Source organism: Megascapheus bottae, chromosome 3 (assembly GCF_031878675.1).
Source record: "Megascapheus bottae isolate mThoBot1 chromosome 3, mThoBot2.hap1, whole genome shotgun sequence".
Classification (NCBI taxonomy): domain Eukaryota; kingdom Metazoa; phylum Chordata; class Mammalia; order Rodentia; family Geomyidae; genus Megascapheus; species Megascapheus bottae.
The window spans coordinates 49,582,233-49,603,552 of NC_143511.1; positions in this window are offsets into that span (position 1 = coordinate 49,582,233).

A 21,320-nucleotide genomic window follows, 5' to 3' on the forward strand; every position below is an offset into this window, starting at 1 on the left:
TTAGAAGTTGAGGCCAGATTAGATGTGGCTGGCAGTACAAAAAAAAAAAAGAAAAGAAAATTTTTTCCTGGTGTCTGTGGCTCATGTTTGTAATCTTAGCTACTCAGGAGGCACAGACCTAATGTTTGAAGTTCAAAGCCAGTCTGGGCAGGAAATTCCCATTTGTGAGAGACTCTTATGATCAATAAACTACTCAGAAAAAGCCAGAAATGAAGCTGTAGGTTGAGCACTAGCCTTGAGCACAAAGAGGCTGAAGGACAGTGCCCAGGTGTGTGAGTTCAAGCACAGGACTAGCCATAAATAAATAAAATCTTTCAAATGTAATTAGGGTGTTAAGGAGACGTGGAAATAAATTTTATTTGTTGGTTGTAACAAATTATTGATAATTTACAAGCTCAAATAATTACATCAATAAACATGAAGTATTTGCCATCTTTTGCTCTGTGGATATGGACAAAAATTCTTGGAGGAAAGCTAGATAAGGGACAGACAGCAAACAGACATTTTACAAACTTACATTCAGAATAATTAAGAAGTTCTATAATGTATGGTATACATTGTGTACTACATTTATATTTCATTCACTGAAATAATTCTATGTATCAAGAACAGAAGTAGAATTTCAGAGTCTATAAGCTAGAGTCCCTGCTGTCAAAAGCTTAAAATCCAAGGGAAGAAATTTCACCTACACTATTTCTTCTGATTTTTTGAATTCATAACACTGGAGCCAGAAATGTGGCCTAGTGATAGAGTGCTTGCCTAGCATGCACAAAGCCCTAGGTTCTATTCCTCAGTACCATATACACAGAAAAAGCCAGAAGTGATGCTGAAGTGGAAGAGAGCTAGCCTTAAGAAAGCTCAAGGACAGTGCCCAGGCCTGGGTTCTAGCCCCAAGATTGGAAAAAAAAAATTTGAAATAGATCTGTGCATCATATATAAACAAACAGCACAAAAAGTTGACATGAATGGCTACAGGACAAGAAAACAGGCACCAGATTAGAAGCTGGGAGTGGTTGCACTCACCTCCTTTTAATACTTGAAAGGGATTGGAGAGTTGCAAGTTCTTTTTCCAACAGCAGACAATTCCTAACTGCTTTCCCTCAGATAGGAAGTGTTTTCTATGTTTAGTTATTTGTACTTCACTTGGGGATTGGAGGGAGGAGGGGAGAGAATCCTACAATGAAAGAAAGCTAAGTATCATTTAAAGATCATGAGCACATTCCCTCAGTGGGAACAGTCTCCTTTTTTCTTATATAAAAAAAGTTTGGCTCAAAATGTTGCTTAATATTACATCTAATTCATGATTCTAGAATAATGTGTTGAAAATGCCAGAAAAATCATCACTACTTTGAAAAAAAAAATGTTTTGAGAACTACTTAAGCACCTATCCCAAGACTATTTCCAGGGAAATGTACAGATCTTTTTTTTTTTCTTTTTTTCTTTTTAAACCACCAGAGCCTCTTCATGTGTAAATTATTCCCTGAGAGTCATTTAAGTGATGCATTTATACATTCAGAAGACAAGAAGTGCCTCCACGGTAATAATTTATTAATTTGGTAGGCTGTATCCCTAATTTAATAAATAGCACCTCAAGGCTTGAAAATTAATCAAAGATATTTGTAAGACTAGCAAGTATGAAGCACAGTAAATACTGGAGTATGATTGAAAATGGTTGCCTAATATGAACAGGAACCCCAGTGGAATATCTGTAGTTAAAATACATAATAACTTGAAACTACTTCTTTGAAAAGTTGACCATTTCATTGTATCTTTATTCCTATCATTTCCTTGAAGCCTACTGTGAAATTTCCCACTCCCCTTTAAAAAATTAGTTGATGTCTTTGATTTCTAGTAGATATATGGATTGTTTTCACATATCATTTCACTTTTCTCAGAAGTAACATCCAGCCCTCCTGCTGTATAAGACCTGAGAATCATTTAGTACATTTACACAGAAATGTTTGCTTCTTGTTGGCTGCCTGTAGTTGTCTGCCTATATTAGTGATTTCGTATGATCTCAGAATATCTAAATGGCCCTTGGCAGAAAAAAAGGCTCCCTGCCTAGAAAATCAAATGCTAATTGCTTTATACTAATTTCATATACTGTACTACATTTGCTTCATTTTGGTACAAATGGTAACACACCATACCAGGCTATAATTTAGAGCAGACAGCTCAAAATTCAATTGAAATGCAAGTGAAACTTAGGAAGGAGAAATTACTCCATTCTTGGTACTAAATTGTGTGACAGTGTTGTGAAAATAATACTAAGCCCTTAAGAAGTGAGTGATTTACTACCCCCTGGTAGGATTGAGTACCTTGCTTGCCTGAAGTTATTTACAGTCAGCTCTGAAGAATCCATAAGGATATTACTAACTTTGTAGATAATCCACATTGACACAGTTTATGTGTGTGGATTTTTTTTTTGTGGGTTATGGGGCTTGAACTTGGCCTGGACACTGTCCCTGAGCTCTTCAGCTCAAGGCTACCACCCTAATTGTAGTCTCAGGTCTTTTTGTTCCTGGGCTGGCTTTGAACCTTGATCCTCATATCTCATCCTCCTGAGTAGGTAGGATTAAAGACTTGAGCCACCACGCCCAGCTGTGTGTGGATTTTTTTTTTAACATGCATTTATGTTATAGGCAGATTTTTTTTAACTATACAGAAAGTACCTGACTCCATTCACCAATTTCTGTTTAGACTTTTTCTCACAGAAAAGCAAATTTATTAATTTACTTAACCTTTATTTTATTTTTTATTGTAATTAATAGAAAGGTTACGGTTATATTCGCCAAATAGAAGGTACATTACTTCACATTGATACCCCTTCTCATGTTTTTGTCCCCATTTCCCTTCCCCTTATCTTGTTTCCCCCCCTTCCCTTTCTTATTTCAAATAAACAAATAATCGTATATACAATACACTAGATAACAAGGTAAGATACTGTAACAATATGAAAATAACCAAGGGACAACAAGAGATGAGAAATAACATAGTACATTAAGAACAACAATCACACATTATATAGCTCTTGTTTCCATATCCTAGGGGTCCTTTCTTTTAGCTTCATCTTATGTGGTCTTTCGTGTCTAGGTTTTGAGCTATTGTAATCCTCTGCTAGGATAGTCCAAGGTTTGTACTAATTGTTACAAATGAGGGAAACCTTTCTGTTTTGGAACTTTTTCAAAAGTTTTAAATGTTATTTTGTTTATTTTAATTTATTTTGTGGGTTGTGGGGCTTGAACAGCCTGGGTGATGTCCTTGAGCTCTTCAACTCAAGGCTACCACCCTACCTCTGGGCCTAGGCATTATCCCTGAGCTCTTCAGCTCAAGGCTACTGCCCTACCCTTGAGCCAAGCCCCACTTAACTGTTTTCTAGAGGTTAATTGGAGATGAGTCTCAGGTTCCTTTTGTTTACTTGCTGGCTTTGAACCTTGATCCTCAGATCTTAGCTTCCTGATTAGCTAGGATTACAAGAATGAGCCTTCTCGCCCTGCTTTAAATGTTATTTTTAAGAAAAGCTCTTGATCAACTTTTTAAATGTTATGAGGCACCTTGTCATTCCAGAGCTAAATTGCTTTGGAAAGAGGTATTAGCTTAGACAGCAATGCCATTTGATAGGAAAGAAGGGATGTTCATTTTACCAGTTTGCTGAATCAAAAGAATGCTAATGACTATTACTAATTACATTTCTATTACATATCTCTACTATATGTATCTAGTATTATTACACATCTCTAGAACTATATAAAACAGTATGTAATAGAACTACCTATGGAAGTCTATGTAATAGAACTATAAAATCAAATAAGGGAAAAGTTAATGAAAGACTGTCTTTTGAACCAAATTTTGGGAAATTTCAAGTTGTAGTAAGGAGGTAAAAGTCACAAATATATGAATTGAAGATGTGGCTCGATTGTAGAGCACTAGCCAATGAGCAAAAGCATCAGTTAATGAATTCAAATTCTGGTCTTGGACCAAAAAGAAAAAAGCAAAGAAACTTTATTTATTTTCATATAATTAGAACTTTAAAATTTATTTCAATCCTTTGCCATGTATCCCATGCCTTCAACATTTCATTTTCCTTATTAATTCAATGCATTCAGTTAACTTTCAGTAGTTGTCTGTTGTCAGCCACTGTTTTTGGTACTCTGAAACCAAGACAATAATATAAGATGCCTATAATACTTTCATTTATTTCAAGACATTTTATGATTACTGACTTTGTATTGATAGGTTCTTCCCACAAATTAAAGAGTCTCTAAGCATATAGTGATAAATCTGGCTATTAATTATGTCTCTTTTAAAAAGAAAAAAGAGCTAATCATGACATTTCTAGTAATCCCTACTTGGGAGGGAAATAGGTGCTAGGCCCTGGTAACTCACTCTTCTGATTCTAGCTATTCAAAAGGCTGAGATCTGAGGATTTCAATTCAAAGACACTCCAGGCAGAAAAGTCTGTGAGACAATGGAATTCTATGCTGCTGTCAGAAAGAACGACATAGCCCCATTTGTAAGGAAATGGAAAGACTTAGAAAAAATCATATTAAGTGAAGTAAGCCAGACTCAAAGGAACATAATCAATAGAAACCTTGGGCTCTCCTAGCAGAGATTTACAATAGAGCAAAAACTAGCCATATAGTATGACCCTAAATGAAAGGACTCCAGGATATAGATAGAAACAGAAGCCATATAATGAGTGATTGTTGTCCTTAATGTACTATCTTTCATCTCTTTTGCTGTCCCTTGGATATCTCATATCGTTACAGTATTTTACCTTGTTATCTTATTTATTGTATATATGCTTATTTGGTTATTTGAAATAAGATAGAGAAGGGGAAAACAAGATGAGGGGCAGGGGTGGGGGGGGGAAATGGGGACCAAGACATGAGAAAGGGTATCAATGTTTGTGAAGTATTGCACCTTCTATCTGGTGAATATAACCCCTCTAATAATTACAATAAAAATATATGAAAAAAAAGTCTTTGAGACTTCATCTTTAATATACCAGAAAAAAAATCCTAAACTGTAGTCATGGCTCAAGCAGTAGAGGGCTATCTGAGAGTAGAAACTGAGGGAGAGCTCAAAATCCTGTGTTCAAGCCTTGAATCACAGATAGATAGATAGATAGATAGATAGATAGATAGATAGATAGATAGATAGATAGATACATATATACATACATACATACATACATACATACATACATACATACATACATACATACATACATTTCAAAAAGATGAATTCATTTGCTAAAACCACAAGCAAGTACAGAGAAAACTTCCGAATGAGAATTTCACATTTTGGGACTACAGATGGCCAAATTTGGAACACTTTGAGCCTTTAAATATATCTACAATTACACACACACACACACACACACACACATATACACATACATGTTTTGTGTGTGCTCTGTCCCTGAACTCTTTTTCTCAAGGCCAGTTATCTACCACTTAAGCCATAGCTCCACTTCTGGCATTATGTGGTTAATTGAAGGTGAGTGTCTCCCAGATTTTTCCTGTCCAGGATGTCTCAGAATCACAATACTCAGTTCTCAGCTTCCTGATTCAATATAATTGCAGATGTGAGCCACCAGTACCTAGCATAATATTTTGAAAAATACAGAAAATGTTAAAAAACAAAAGCTTTCTTTACATAAATATACTAGCTAATCCATACAGGAGTAATGAAAGAATCACAAAAGTCATTTTTCTACCTCTAATGTAGTCATCAGTTTAGTCAAACGTCAATATATAGGGAAAGATGATTGAAGATGGTTTGTTTGTTTTTTTCTTCTTGTGCTAGAATCTGAACTTAGGGCTTGGTGCTTGCTAGAAGAGCATTAGACCACTTGAGCTTTGTTCCCAGCCCTTTTTACATTAGTTTATTTTTTATTTGGGGCCAGGTTCCATATTCCAGGTTACTGGAATAACAGGTTTGGGCCACCATTCTTGATTGAAAGTTTGTTTGTTTGTTGTTTGTTGGCATGTTGTTTTGTTTTGTTTTGCTGATCATGGGGCTCAAACTCTGGGCCTAGGCACTGTCTCTGAGCTCCATTTTGCTCAAGACTAGCACTCTACCACCTGAGCCCCAGTATCACTTCTGGCTTCTTCTGTGATTAGTGATAAGTTACAGAGTCTTTCCTGTCTGGACTGGCTTCAAACCGTTTTTGAACTTTTGACTAAAAGATTTTTAAATACATTATTTCCATGGCCTCACCCTACAGATTACATGTCAATTATAAAAGAGAAAGAGTCCTTTAAAGTGGAGAAATCTAGTAGTGTCACCACTTTACCAAGTAATCAAACTGAACCTAACTAGCCATAGAAAGATGTAATCTCCATCCTGGTGTGGTACATACAACCCCACCTTTATCTACTTCTAACAAAGTTTATCCTAATTCTAACCATGGTGAAGAAAGCATCAGCCAAATCTACATTGGATAGAGAACTTTACAGTAAAAATGACTTAATCAACTTAATCAACAAATCAGTATCATAAGAACCAAAGGAAAAAAACTGAAATGTGTTCCAGATTACAGTTGGCTGAAAAAACATGAAAGCTAACTATAATGCTAAATACTTAAACTAGATTCCAAATCTAAAACATGCATGCAGCTGGCACTGTGGCTCTTGTTTGTAAACCTAGCTACTCAGGAGGCTGAAATCTGAGGATCAAGATTCAAAGCCAGCCCAGGCACAAAAGGACCTGAGACTCTTATCTCCAATTAACCTCTAGAAAATAGGAAGTGGGGCTAGGCTCAAGGGTAGGGCAGCAGCCTTGAGCTGGAGAGTTCATGGACACTGCCCAGGCCCAGGGGTAATGGCAGTAGCCTTAAGCTGAAGCACTCAGGGACAGCACTCAGGTCCAGAGTTCAAGCCCCATGACCCACAAAAAAAATGCATGCAAACAAACAAACAAAATAGCCTAAATAAAATTCTTGTAGAAGTTGCAATAAGTTAAAACATAGTGAATATTAGATGGTATTATTGTATCAAATTTAGATCTGTTCAATATACTAATAGTACTGTGATGGTAGAGGAAACTCTTCTAATTCTTAGGAAATAGATGTGAGTGCTTAGAAATATCATGATATCTACCACTTACTCTTAATTAGGTCAATTAAAACAGGGAAATAAGCTAAGCATTGTGACTCAAACATGTAATCCCATATACAGAGGCAGAGTATGGGGCTCACAGCTCAAAGCCAGCCAAGGGGGAAAAAGTTACTTCAGTTCTGTCTCAGTGACTGAGTAATGTGCATGACTGTTATCTCAGGTATGGAGGAAGCACAATGACTGGGTACAGAGACTGTCACCTCTAGTAATACAGAGACTAGAAGTGGAATAGAAGTATAAGAGAAGCCCAGGCTTACTTATGCATAAAGCAAGCTTTCCCTAAAATTAACCAATCCAAAAAAAAAAAAGGATTAGAGTCATGGCTCAAAAGGCAGAGCACCTTCCAACTAAGGAGTCCTAAGTTCAATCCCTAGCAACCAAAAACGTAAAAGTATTTGAATATTTCACCAGATGCCAGTAGCTCATACTTAGTTACTGAGGAAACTGAGATTGCAAAGGATCAAAGTTCAAGACCAACCTAAGCAGAAAAAGTTCACTAGACTCCATCACTAAAATAACAAATCAAAGGCAGACCTGGAGATACGACTCACATGATAGAGTGCCAAGCAAGCAAACACAAACACCTCAGATCCAAACACCATCCAAATGAAAAAGGATAAATAACAGACAAAATTATAAAAAGAAAAAAATATAAAAATAAAACAAAGGACATAGGAAAAAATATGAAAGGCCTAGCCAGGTGTCAGTGGCTCAGACCTGTAATCATAGTTACTCAGCAGGCCAAGAGCTGAGGATTGAGGTTCAAAGCCAGCCTGGAGAAGAAACTGAAAATTCCCAAAGTGGAGTCATAGCACAAGAGTAGAGTGCCAGATTTGAACAAAAAAAAAAATCTAAGACACTTCCTAAACTCTTAGTTTAGGAAGCACGTGCACACAGAATAGGGGAAATCTTGAGGCTCTGTCCAGAAAAACCTAGCAAAATAGCAGGGCTGGAGGCATACATGAAGTGATAGTTGAGCCAGCAAGCTAAGCACGAGTGAGGTCCTGAATTCAAACTTCAGTATGACCAAAATCATCTTCTTCTTCTTCCTCCTCCTCCTCCTCCTCCTCTTCTCCTCCTCCTCCTCCTCCTCCTCCTCCTCCTCCTCGTCCTCCTCCTCCTCCTCCTCCTTACTAAAAACAAAGGTAAGGAAAATAAAAGTGAAAATCACATAATCAAAAGGACTATGTATGTATATTTACATATATGTGTGTGCTAGGAGTGAATCCAGGGCCTTACGTGTGCTAAGCAAGTGCTCTAACACTGAACTATCTCCTTAGTTCAAGGATTGAAAAAAATTTTAAGTTCAAATTATCCTTTTTTTCTCTTTGAAGCCTTTATCTATTTTCATTTTCTCCTTTCTCCCTACCATCAACTGTATTTCTTTTAAAATTAAAAAACTGTGATGGCTTTTGATTGACATCTTTAAGGTCAACATCTTTCATAATCTCAGCTTTTCTGGGTCAATGAAGAATTCCAAAAAGGAGCAAGACACTTGGCATGGGTTTAGCATGCCCTGCTGAACTAGTGACAATATTTTCAGGGAATGTTCTTTCAAAAGTAGATGCTGTGTATGAAAAATTTTCCTCATGAGATTACAGCAATTTAAAGGTCATTCAATTCAACAAATGGCTTAATTGTGCTCCATTAAGCTTTTCTCAAAGAGAAAGTGTATTGTGCGCTCGCGTGCGCATGTGTGTGTGTGTGTGTGTGTGTGTGTGTGTGTGTGTGTGTAATAGCAGTCAAAGACTACCATTATCAGCATTATCTAACTTAGAAAGATTTTTTTTTCATGGCTCTCATCACTGACCCAGTGTATAATGCTCTGACTTTCCTCTTTTATTGCTCAAAGGCAGCTGGATGAGTGGCCTTGGTTCATTGGAAAGCGTGTGGTATTTTCATTCAGTTAATATTTTCTTTAAAGGTCACCTACCTCTGACACCTGTCAGATTACCTCTTCTCAGAATCAGGAATAGAACCATTGTGTGATCAAATAATGCCAACACAATGTCTGAAGCTTGGCCAGCATTTCCAACATATGGCAGATGAACAAATTGCTCTCTAGGTTCTCATTTTAGGTCCAGAATACTTATAGATACTTTTCTTTTCCTGCAATTAACTACCAGAGGAAGAAATGCAGAAAGAGTAAATTAAAATAAAAACAGAGAACTCTGAATTTCCTTCCTAATCTTGGAAGATAATGCACAAAGGCAGCACTCATTCCTTAAAACGTCTTTCCAGAGAAGAGAAAATTGTGGAGTGAAAATAAAGAGGGGGAAAACAGCCCTAAGTAAAGAATAAATAAACAAGATAAACCCAAACCACTTTAAGACAAAAAAATCGACAAGCTAGACCATAAAATTATATATATATATATATATACATATGTAGGAATTCTATTAGCAGTATGATAAAAATTTATTTTACAGAAAAACATATAGAGTTTGGTTTTATTTTTATTCAGCAACCCCCAGGTGAAAAGTGGTGGTTGTCTATAACATAGCCTGTATATCATTTCTCAATTAGTTGTCATATTGTGGTTTTTTTACTCAAACCATGATTGCTTATTCTATGAATGAAGGTACCAAATGTATCTTTTTGAGATTGTCAGATCTCTTAAGCTTTCCTTCTATCAAGATCCCCTACTTGTCTTATCCAACCCTTTATGAAAACCATATACCAGCCTTGCTGTATACTTTGATTAAAGGGCTCACGATAGGATCTGACTTTGAGCCAATACTAAGGTTGAACTAAAGTTAATGCTCATATACACATGGCAGGAAAAGCTATAAAGCGTTTTCAGGTTGTAATGCAAAATATCCCAGTTATCTTTCATTTTCTTTTTTTAAAGTGTATGTATATATATATATGTGTGTGTTATTATTATTGTATAAGTGATATATAGAGGAGTTATAGTTACAGAAGCCAGGTAATGAGTACAATCCTTTTTGATCCATAACACCCCTTCCATCCCCACCTACAAGTTGTATAGTTCATTTTCCAGTGTCTAGTATCACTGCTGCATTAGTTCACCTTTTGTCCCACCCTTCCTGTGCACCCCCTACCCTCCCAAATACAAATAAACTAACATGACAAAAGTAAAAGACAGCAAAAACAGCAACAACAATGATAAAAAATCTCTTGTATCCATTTCTTAGAGTTCATTTAGAAATAGTGCATGATCATATGCACATAACTATTAAGCATTTATGATCCACTCCTATGAATATCCTCCTTTATTCTCATTGTGTGACTGTATAGAGACCTGTCTAGCATTTTGTCTTCCTTGACTCATCAACCTCATATAGTTTTTTGTTGTTTGTTGTTTCTGTTTTTATAGCTAGACTCAGAACATAATTTGTGTGTTTTATTATGGGGATAATAGGAACAAATTAATAATCTATTCAAAAGTAAAACAGCCATTATGAGCCATGACTCTAGTTGTGAGGTTTTGCTGATTGCTTTGGAATAAGAGGCTCAATATTTATCTATCCAAAATGGTTTAGAGCCATGATCCTCAGATTTCAGCCTCCTAAGTAACTAGAATTACAGACATGAGTCACTGGTTCCAGCTATAATTACATTTTAAAATGATACTCTGGAGGGAGAGAGGACAGGGGAATCATACTAGGGCCTTGGTCATGGTCAGGAAGTGTTTTACCACTATGAATGTTGGTTGAATAAGAAAGACTTAAGTATGAGAAGAAAAAGAGAGGCATGTACAGGAAGTGAAAACTGAAGATTATATCAAGAAATAATAAAATATCTTAAAGAGCAATACTGAAGGAGTCGGGAACATTGCTAGTAGAGTGCTCGCCTAGCATGTATGAAGCCTCCAAGTCAATTCCTCAGTACTGCATACACAGAAAAAAAGGGAAGTGGCGCTGTGGCTCAAGTGGCAGAGTGCAAGCCTTGAGCAAAAAGTGTTTAAGGACAGTGCCCAAGCCCTGAGTTCAAGCCCCAGGACTGGCAAAAAAAAAAAAAAAGCAATGCTGAAAACCTTATATTTTAGCTTTTAAATTCCTTGAGCATGTTGATATGTGCTTGCAATCCCAGTAATCCTAGCAGACTAGAGGCTAAAACCATGCAGTACAGAGCAGAGCTCTGGTAGATTACTACAATCCTACCTATGCCGGAAGCTGCAATCTAAGGATCCTGGTTTGAAGCTAACCCAGGCAGAAAAGTCCATGAGACTTTTATTTCCAATTAATCAGCCAAAAGCTGAATGTGGAGTTGTGGCTCAAGTGATAGAACACCAGTCTTAAAGAAAAAGCAAAAAAACAAAACAAAACAAAACAAAAAAACACAGCCAAGCAAGAGTGAAAGGCCCTGAGTTTAAGTCCCAGTAGCAGCACAAAGAAAAAAAGAAAAGAAAAAAATGTTTCCTAAGTATGATACATTTTCTGAGATACTCTACTCATTAAATAACAAAAAAATCAGGCTGGGAATTTGGCCTAGTGGTAGAGTGCTTGCCTCGCATGCATGAAGACCCGGGTTCGATTCCTCAGTACCATATACATAGAAAAAAGCCAGAAATGGTGCTGAGGCTCAAGTGGTAAAGCTCTAGCCTTGAGAAAGTCCAAGGACAGTGCTCAGGCCCTGAGCTCAAGCCCAGGACTGGCAAAAAAAAAAAAATCAAGTAGAATGTAGGATAATACAGGTGCTGACAGAATTTCATAACCATTTTGAAATGGAGAAACAGGGGCCTTTCTCATTTCAGAGGGCTCTGAAATTGCTAAGAAATGCCATGATCACAGGGACACTGATTCCCCTTTGGGATGAGTCAGAGCACCACTCACTTTTACCATGGCAGCAGTCTTTAACCTCATTCACCCCACTCTCTAATATGTTAGCATATTGATCATTTTGAAAAGCTGCTTTCTATTTCATGGGTAGATCCTCTAGAAAAATTGGATGTGAGGATAATTGCTAAGACTTCATTACTTAATTTAACATATTTAGAGTCAAGAGTTCAGTGAACTCATATCTAGATGTGTAAAAATGCTGTCAAACATATTAAATTAATCTTAGTAATTCTGTTTAAATTTTCAACATAATGACCTCAATGTACATTGGCTAAACCTACTCCTTAATGTCAAAGATAAAATGATTCAACTGTTGGGTATAACTAATCACATTTGGCAAACCTAGAAGCAGAAGGAATCCCGAGCCAACCACATTTCTCAAAAAGGAAGTTCTTTGACATCAGATGTTGTGCCCAATTGGCAGGGAATAGGAGCAGCTGACACTCCTAAGGTAACAAATTTGAGAAATCATATTCTGTTATAATTATAGAAAAAATACGTTTTTGGTGGTTCTGGGGGATCAACCCAAGGCCTTACACATGTGAAACAAGCCTATTACCACTGAGCTATTCCCCTAGCACTAAGAATAATATTTCCTGGAACTGATGGTACAAATTTTATTTACCTGACAAATAAACACGGCCCTAAAAAAACTGTTAAGCCACAAAGAATGTCTATTTTCAAAGCCATCAAATCAGCTGGTATGTTTGTTTTATTTCTGTAAAAACACAGATTTCTAAGAACTCATTCTCTCTCAAACAATAGAACTAAAAGTCCAGCCTTCTTAAGTCATGACAATTCTAATCCACCAGTTACTTCAAAGCCATTTTCAGGAAAGAATACCTTTTCACAAAGAAGAAAAACATTTTTTAAGCATATGAAGGCCACAAGCCTGGTGCTGTGGCTCATGCCTGTAATCCTCAATATTCGGGAGACTGAGATCTGAGGATCACCATTCAAAGCCCCCTTGGGCACTAAAGAACAAGACAGTCTAATCTCCAATTAACTACTAGAAAATGGGAAGTGGGGCTGTGTAGCTGAAGAGCTCAGGGACAGTGCCTAGGCAAACAAACTGAGTGTGCTGACTATCACTTCTAATTCTAGCACTTAGGAACTGAGGCAGGAATTTTTGAATTAATGGCCAGGCTGGACTTGATTGTTAGACCTTGCCTCAAAAATGTTGAGAAAAGTAGCTGGGTACACTGGCTCATGCCTGCAGTCATAGCTACTTAGGAGACTGAGATCTGAGGATTGCTGTTCAAGACCAGTTCAGGCACAAAAAAATCTGTGAGACTCTTTTTTGTTTCATATATTTTTATTGCAATTAATAGAAGGGTTACATTATATTCACCAGATAGAAGATGCATTACTTCACAAACATTGATACCCTTTCTCATGTCTTGGTCCCCATTTCCCTCCCTGCACCCCCCATCTGTTTTCCCCCCCTTCCCTATCCAATTTCAAATAACCAAATAAGCATATATATATAATACATCAGATAACAAGGTAAAATACTGTAACAATATGAGATAACCAAGGGACAGCAAAAGAGATAAGAGATAACATAGTACATTAAGGACAGCAATCACTCATTAGATGGCTTTTGTTTCTATATTCTGGAGGTCCTTTCATTTAGGATCATATTATATGGCCTTATGTATCTAGGTTTTGCTCTATTCTAAATTTCTGCTAGGAGAGCCCAAGGTTTCTACTGATTATAACAAATGAGGGAAACCATTGAGCCTATGTTCCTTTGAGTCTGGCTTACTTCACTTAATATAAAAAAAATCTGTGAGACTCTTATCTCCAATTAACCACCAGGAAACAGAAAATGGCCCTGTGGCTCAACGGGTAGGGCAGTAGCCTTGAGCTGAAGAGCTCAGGGACAACACCCAGCCCCAGAGTTCAAGTACCACAACTGACCAGAAAAAAAAAAGGTAGGGAAGATGAATAAATAAGAAAAGCCAAGATACAAAAGGCCATATAGAATGAGGCTAAATGAAAGGACCTCTAGGATATGGAAACAAGAGCTATATAATGTGTAATTGTTGTTCTTAATGTACTATGTTATCTCTCATCTCTTTTGCTGACCCTTGGTTATTCTCATATTGTTACAGTATCTTACCTTGTTATCTGGTATATTGCATATAGTATTATTAGTTTATTTGAAATAGGATAGGGAAGCGGGGGAAAGAAGATGAGGGGAAGGGGTTGGGGGAGGGACGTGGGGACAAAAACATGAGAAGGGGTTTCAATGTGGGTGAAGTAATGCGTCTTCTATCTGGCGAATAAAACTGTAACCCTTCTATTAATTACAATAAAAAAGAGGAAAACAAAAAAAAGAAGAGGAAGAATTAATTGAGGAAATAGAAGCAGAAAGAGCCATACCAAACCCATGTTATGAAGCTACTGTTACACTCATCCCAAACCAGGGAAAGACCCAACAAAAAGAGAACTAGAGACCAGTTTCTCTAATGAACACAGATGCAAAGCTCCTCAATAAAATACTAGGCAACAGAATCCAGAAACACATTTTTAAAATTATACACTATTATCAAGTAGGCTTCATCTCACAGATGCAAGACTGGTTTAACATTCATAAATCAATTAATGTAATACATCATATCAATAGAGCTAAGGTTAAGAATCATATAATAATTTCTCTGGATGCTGAGAAGACATTGACAAACTACAGCATCCATTTATGCTGAAAGCACTACAGAAAATAGGAATAGGAGGTTTATTCCTTAAAATAATTAAAGCCATATATGACAAACCTACAGCCAGAATCATATTAAATGGATAAAGACTACAATCATTTACTTTAAAATCAGGAACAACACAGGGATGCCCAATCTCTCTTCCATATAGTGCTGGAACCCTTAGCCAGAGCAATAAGGCAAGAGAAGGACATCAAAGGGATCCACATAAGGGAAGAAGAAATTAAACTATCCCTATTTGCAGATGACTTGATCCTATACCTGAATGAACTAATAAACCCCACTTCCAAAGTCCTGGAACTAATAAACCACTTTAGCAAAGTGGCAGGATACAAAATCAACCTTCAAAAGTCAGTAGCTTTTCTGTATGCCAACAATACACAAACAGAAGGAGAAATCAAGAAAATGGTCCCATTTGCAATAGCTTGCCTCAAAATAAAATATTTAGGGATTAACTTAACCAAAGATGTAAAGGAGTTTTTAATGAAAAATATAAAAGCCTTAAGAAAGAAATGGAAATGGAAATACACCCCATGCTCATGGGTAGGGAGAACCAATATAGTGAAAATGGCCATACTGCCAAAACTTGATATATAATTTCAATGCAAGCCCTATCAAAATCCCAAGGACATTCTTTACTAAAAGAGAAGGTGTAATCCAAAGGTTCATTTAGAACAACAAAAAAACCTAGAATAGCCAAAACAATTCTAGGCATAAAGAGCAATGCAGGTATTACAATATCAAACTTCAAACTCTACTATAGAGCCATAATAACAAAATAGCATGGTATTGGCACAAAAATAGACCAGAAGGTCAGTGGAACAGAATAGAAGAGCCAGAAATAAAACCACATATCTGTATTCAACTTATATTTGACAAAGGAGCCAGAGATATACAGTGGAATAAACACAGCCTCTTCAATTATTGGTGCTGGGAAAACTGGGCAGCCACATGCAAAAAACTAAAAATTGATCCCAGCTTATGCACAAACATTTACTCAAAAATGGATCAAAGACCTCAATTTCAGACCTGAAACACTGAAACTGCTACAGGTAGAGTAGGAGAGACACTGGAACTCATAGGCATAGGCAAATACTTCCTGAACAGAATCCCAGGGTCACAACAGATTGGAGAAAGACTCAACAAATGGGACTACCTAAAAATAAAAAGGCATAGCTACTAGAGAGTTAGCGAACCAAGTGGGAAAAGATATTTACCAATAATACATCAGACAAATGCTTAATATCCAATATCTACAAGGAAGTCAAGAAACTAATCCCTGTCAAACCCAACAAACCAATCACTAAATGGGCAAGGGAATTAAAGAAAAACTTATCAAATGAAGAGGTTAAAATGGCAAAAAAAAATGAGAAAGTGCTTATCATCCATGGTCAAAAAGGAAATGCAAATAGAAACAACCCCAAGATAGCATCTTATCCCAATTAGAATGGCCAATATTCTGAACCCAGACAACCACAAATGCTGGGGGGGATGTGAAGAAAGAGGAACCCTACTGCACTGCTGGTGGGAATGTAAACTAATACAGCCACTCTGGAAGGCAGTTTGGAGGTTTCTCAAAAAAATAAAAATAGACCTTCCCTATGACCCAGCCATATCATTCCTGGGCATCTACCTGCAGCATCATAACCCAGGATATAAGGACACCTGCTCAGCCATGTTCATTGCTGCACTATTCACAATAACCCAATAACCAAGTGACGAAAACAACCTAGATGCCCCATTACAGATGAATGGATACAAAAAATGTGGTACATATATACAATGGAATTCTACATAGCCACCAGACAAGATAAAATAATGGCATTCCCTGGAAAGTGGATGAAACTAGAGCAAATCATGTTGAGTGAGATAAGTCAAGACCTAAGGAACAAAAGGCACATGGTCTCCCAAACGGTACAAGAGCAATGACCCAAGGTTATGTACATGGTCTTGAGATATAAACATAACTACATAGACATAAAAATCTATGATGGAATATATATTCTATAGACACAATATTATATTATATAGATTGATATGTATCTATGACATACAAACTCTCAGATTAAACTTGAGTATGTTATAAAATCTATGTGCCAGTGATTGCATATAGATACCCTTCTTTAATACTTGTTGGTTAAACATGACATTTGAAATATGATGTAAAAATCAGTGTTAATAAAATCTTTTGATAAAAAATTGTATATATTGTAAAAAAACAAGAGGAAGGATTTGTATTCTCATGTACAGATTATGGTTGTTCATTGAAGAAAAACTCTGCAAGATTAAAAAATACACACACACACTCATAGGTATATGTTCATGAACTAAATTCATTGCCTAAGGCAGAGGCTATATGGGGTTGGCTAGGGGTCCAAGTCATTGATGGAGTATCGCCTCCAGTACCTTCCTCCACCACTCACCCCCAAAAGATGGTGGACAACGAGTTAAACTGAGCTCAGACAGACATATTTTGTTTCACATGAACACACTTTATTTGTTTAAAATGACATAGTATATATTATGCAAATTTTATGTAAAAATTTGAAATCCCTGTTTCTTCTGGAGAAAATAACAATCACATGATCCTGCTATACAGAGAGAGCTCCACCAGGAAGGGCAAAGAGGATCAAATATGCAGATCCGTGCCTTCTCACACTTTGGCAGACAGCACAGTCAGCAAACCATTTTCCATTTGTGGAGGGGCCTCAGGGGAAAGAGCTTCAGATTCCTGCCACCTACTAACCACTCCCTGTTTGGTTACCAAGAAGCAAGATCCAACATCTTTTGCTCTGTATGTCATTAGCAAAAGTGTCACCTCGCCTGAACTTGAGATGAAATACTGCTTGGCTGATCAATCACTTTTGACTGTCTTTCCACTCTTTATGATTCTTTTGCTTTACCTAGAGCAACAACATAATCTTAGATGTACACAAGAACCACGAAATTGTCTATAACACCCAAACATGGGTAATATTCTTCTATAACATCCGAACATGTGTAATATTCTAAGAGTTTTACAAATAATAACTTTAAAATAATAGCTGGTAATAAGTCAAGTGAGGTAGTTCATGCCTATAATCCTAGATATTTGGGAGACTGAGGTGAGAAAGGTTGCAATTCAAGGTAGCCCAAGCAATCACAAGTTTAGATGACTCCTTCCTAAACAATAAGTGGAAGGTGGCATTTCTTGAGGAGATAAAGAGGCAGTTAATTAAGGGCCTCACACAGGATGCTTGTAAGTTTAGGTTCTTCTATGACAAAGTGAACCTGCTGAAACAGTTTAATCAAAAGGGTGACATCTTTTGTTTATTTTTATTTAAATTTTATTGTAAATGTAATGTACAGATATGTTGCAGTTACATAAGTATGGTAAAGAGTACATTTCTATTTGAACAGTGTTACCCTCACCCTCATATCTCCTGCTTCCTCCCCACCCTCCTCCTTCCCCCCAAAAAAGTTCATTTTCAACTTAATATTTCGTGATTATCACTGTTGAATTGATTCACCTTTAGTACCACTGTTTATATGATTTCCCTTCCCTTCCCTTTCAAATAAACTTGTATACAAGACAAAGGGTACAGAAATAAAAAACAGTGACAACAGAGAAGAAACCAAATGAAAAAAAAAAGAAAGAACTGCAAACAGTACAATAAAAAACCTCCTTTTTCTGTTCTTAGAGTTCTTTCCATAAGCATCATTTTATACAATCTTATGAACATAGCTATTGAGCCCTTGTAATCTTTTCCTAAGAATATTCTTCTTTGTTCTCAGTGTGCAGATGCTTAGAGTGCCATATAATTAATCATGTCCAAGTGTAACTATTTGTATTTTACTATCCATTGGATTAACTTGTAGATTTGCAGACATATTCTAGATACTACAAATGAGGGAAATTATGCAGCCTATGTATTTTGGATCTGGCTTATTTCATTTAATATAATTTTTTCCAAGTCTTTCCATTTCTTTAGGAATGGGGCATAGGATTCTATGTATATATACCACATTTTCTTGATCCATTCATCATTTGTATAAATACATTTTGAGAATGCTTGTCACACACCAAAAAAATATACCATGTGAAGACATGCTTAATAGCAAACTAATTACTAAATGGGCTTTTGAAAGCAAAAACTCTAAAGATATCTTCAAAGGGATTACAGACAAATGAAAACAATTAAAAGATTTACATATATCAAAGAAATTACATCAGGAAATATGTCCTGCTTTCCCCTCCTTAGTCTCTGAAGAACCAATCATTAACTGCTCTTATGAAGATTACAGTCTGGTTGAAAAAAATTATATTGTGATATGTGTTTTTTGAAAACACATAAAACATGAAAAGAAAAAAACATTAACTTGCCTAATCAGTGTCTATTTATCATCTTTCTTGTAAAGAGATCCCTAAATTGTAGGAGATTGTATTTCCCACAATGGATCCAACTTGCTCTTCTAGACATTGTGTGTGTGTGTGTGTGTGTGATCAGTACTGGGGCTTGAACTTAGGGCTTTGGGTACTTATTTGTTTTTTTTTGCTCAAGGCGTTTGAGACACACCTCCACTTCTAGCTTTTTGCTGATTAATTGGAGATATGTCTCACAGACTTGTCTGCCTGAGCTGGCTTTGAAGCAGGAACCTCAAATGCCAGACTCCTGAGTAGGTACGATGACAGGCATGATCTATCAGTGTCCAGCAACCTTCTAGATCGTATTGTGCATATGTCAGCTGGTAACATCTACCCCCTTCCCTTTTAACCTTGGCAGATCTTGGTTTATTCTATGTAAGATAGAGTACAGCGCAATCGAGCTGGTGACATCTAGGCCTAAACAATATGATTTCCCCCTTGCTCTCTCTTCGGACCCTCACAGTTGATACTTAGACATTATACATAGTATAGGAAACCAGAAGACACATGAAAAGGTCATGTGTATGTGTTCTAACCTTAGCTTCTACTCTGTGAGTCTTGTTGGATAGCAGCCAGCATCAACTGTTGCCATGTTAATGCCAAGAGGAAACAGGGAGAGCTAAGAGGGACCAGACTTGTTCTTTTTATAACTATCCTTTCACAGATCTATCTTAATGCATTCAGAGGACCAGCGTCCTCAGTGACCTCCCACTAAGCTCTATCTCTCAGAGGTTTCACTGCTTTCTAGAGAACTATGACCCTGGGAGCACAGCCTCTAACATAAAGATCCTTGGGAGATACTAAGACCATATCCAAACCATAATGACAAAATTTCAGTCTCCACACACAGTTTCATGATTTTAGGACCTGGATCCTTCAACCTGCCCTCTGGATTTCAGAGCATTTCATAAGAATGAGAATGAAGGCCATACTCAGGCTTCACACAACACATCTTTTTGTTTGTTTCTAGTTATCAAAATAACAGAAATTAAAATTGTAGTAAGGTCTCATTATACTTACAAAAAATGGACAAGTATTCTGTAATCACAGTGGTCAGGGGGTTGAAGCAGGATATCTCAAGTTGACGGCCATCTAGGACATGTAAACATGTTTCAAAAGTATTTTTTTTAGGCTGGGAGTTTGGCTGAGTAATAGAGTGCTTGCCTAGCATGCATGAAGACCTGGGTTCAATTCCTCCATGTCACACACACAGTAAAAGCGAGAGGTGGTGCTGTGGCTCAAGTGGCAGAGTTAATCTCGAGAATGCCCAAGGACAGTACTCAGACCATGAGTTCAAGCCCCAGGTACGGAAAAAAATATTGTTTTTAAGATTTACCAGAGCATGACTAGGATTAACTCCAAATGGAACAAAGACCTTGAGGTGAAAGCAGATAGCCTCAAAACTTTACAGGAAGGAATAGGAGGTACACTAGGTCTCCTTGGCACAGGTCAAAACTTTCTTAATAAAGGCCCAGAAACACAACAAATTAAAGAAAGCTTGGACAAATGGGACTGCAGTAAACTGCAGAGCTTCTGTATGGCAAAGGACATAGCTAGCAAGTTGGATAGAAAGCCCACAGCGAACAGATGCTGGCAGGCATGTGGCCAGGAGGGATCACTCCTACACTGTTGGTGGGAGTGTAAACTGGTTCAACTACTGTGGAAAGCAGTATGGTGGTTCCTGAAAAGACTAAACATAGGCCGGGAGTTTGGCCTAGTGGTTAAAGTGCTTGCCTAGCATGCATGAAGACCCAGGTTCGATTCCTCGGTACCACATACATAGAAAAAAGCCAGAAGTGGTCTGAGGCTTAAGTGGAAGAGCTCTAGCCTTGAGAAAGTCCAAGGACAGTGCTCAGGCCCTGAGCTCAAGCCCAGGACTGGCAAAAAAAAAAAAAAAAAAAAAAAAAGACTAAACATAGAGCTCCTCTATGACCCAGAAATTCCACTCCGTGGTATTTATTCAAATGTCAAGAAACAAGGGCATACTAAAGCCACTAACACAATTGCAGCACTATTTACCATAGCTAAGATATGGAACAAACCCCCATGCCCCTCAGTAGATGATTGGATCAAGAAGATGTGATTCTTATATACAATGGAATTCTATGCTTCTATCAGAAAGAATGACATTTGCCCCACTTGTAAGGCAATGGAAACACTTGGAAAAAATCATATTAAGTGAAGGAGGCCAGATCCAAAGGAAATAGGCTCCATGATTTCCCTCATTGTAATAATTAGTACACATCTAGGACTGTCCTAGCAGAGG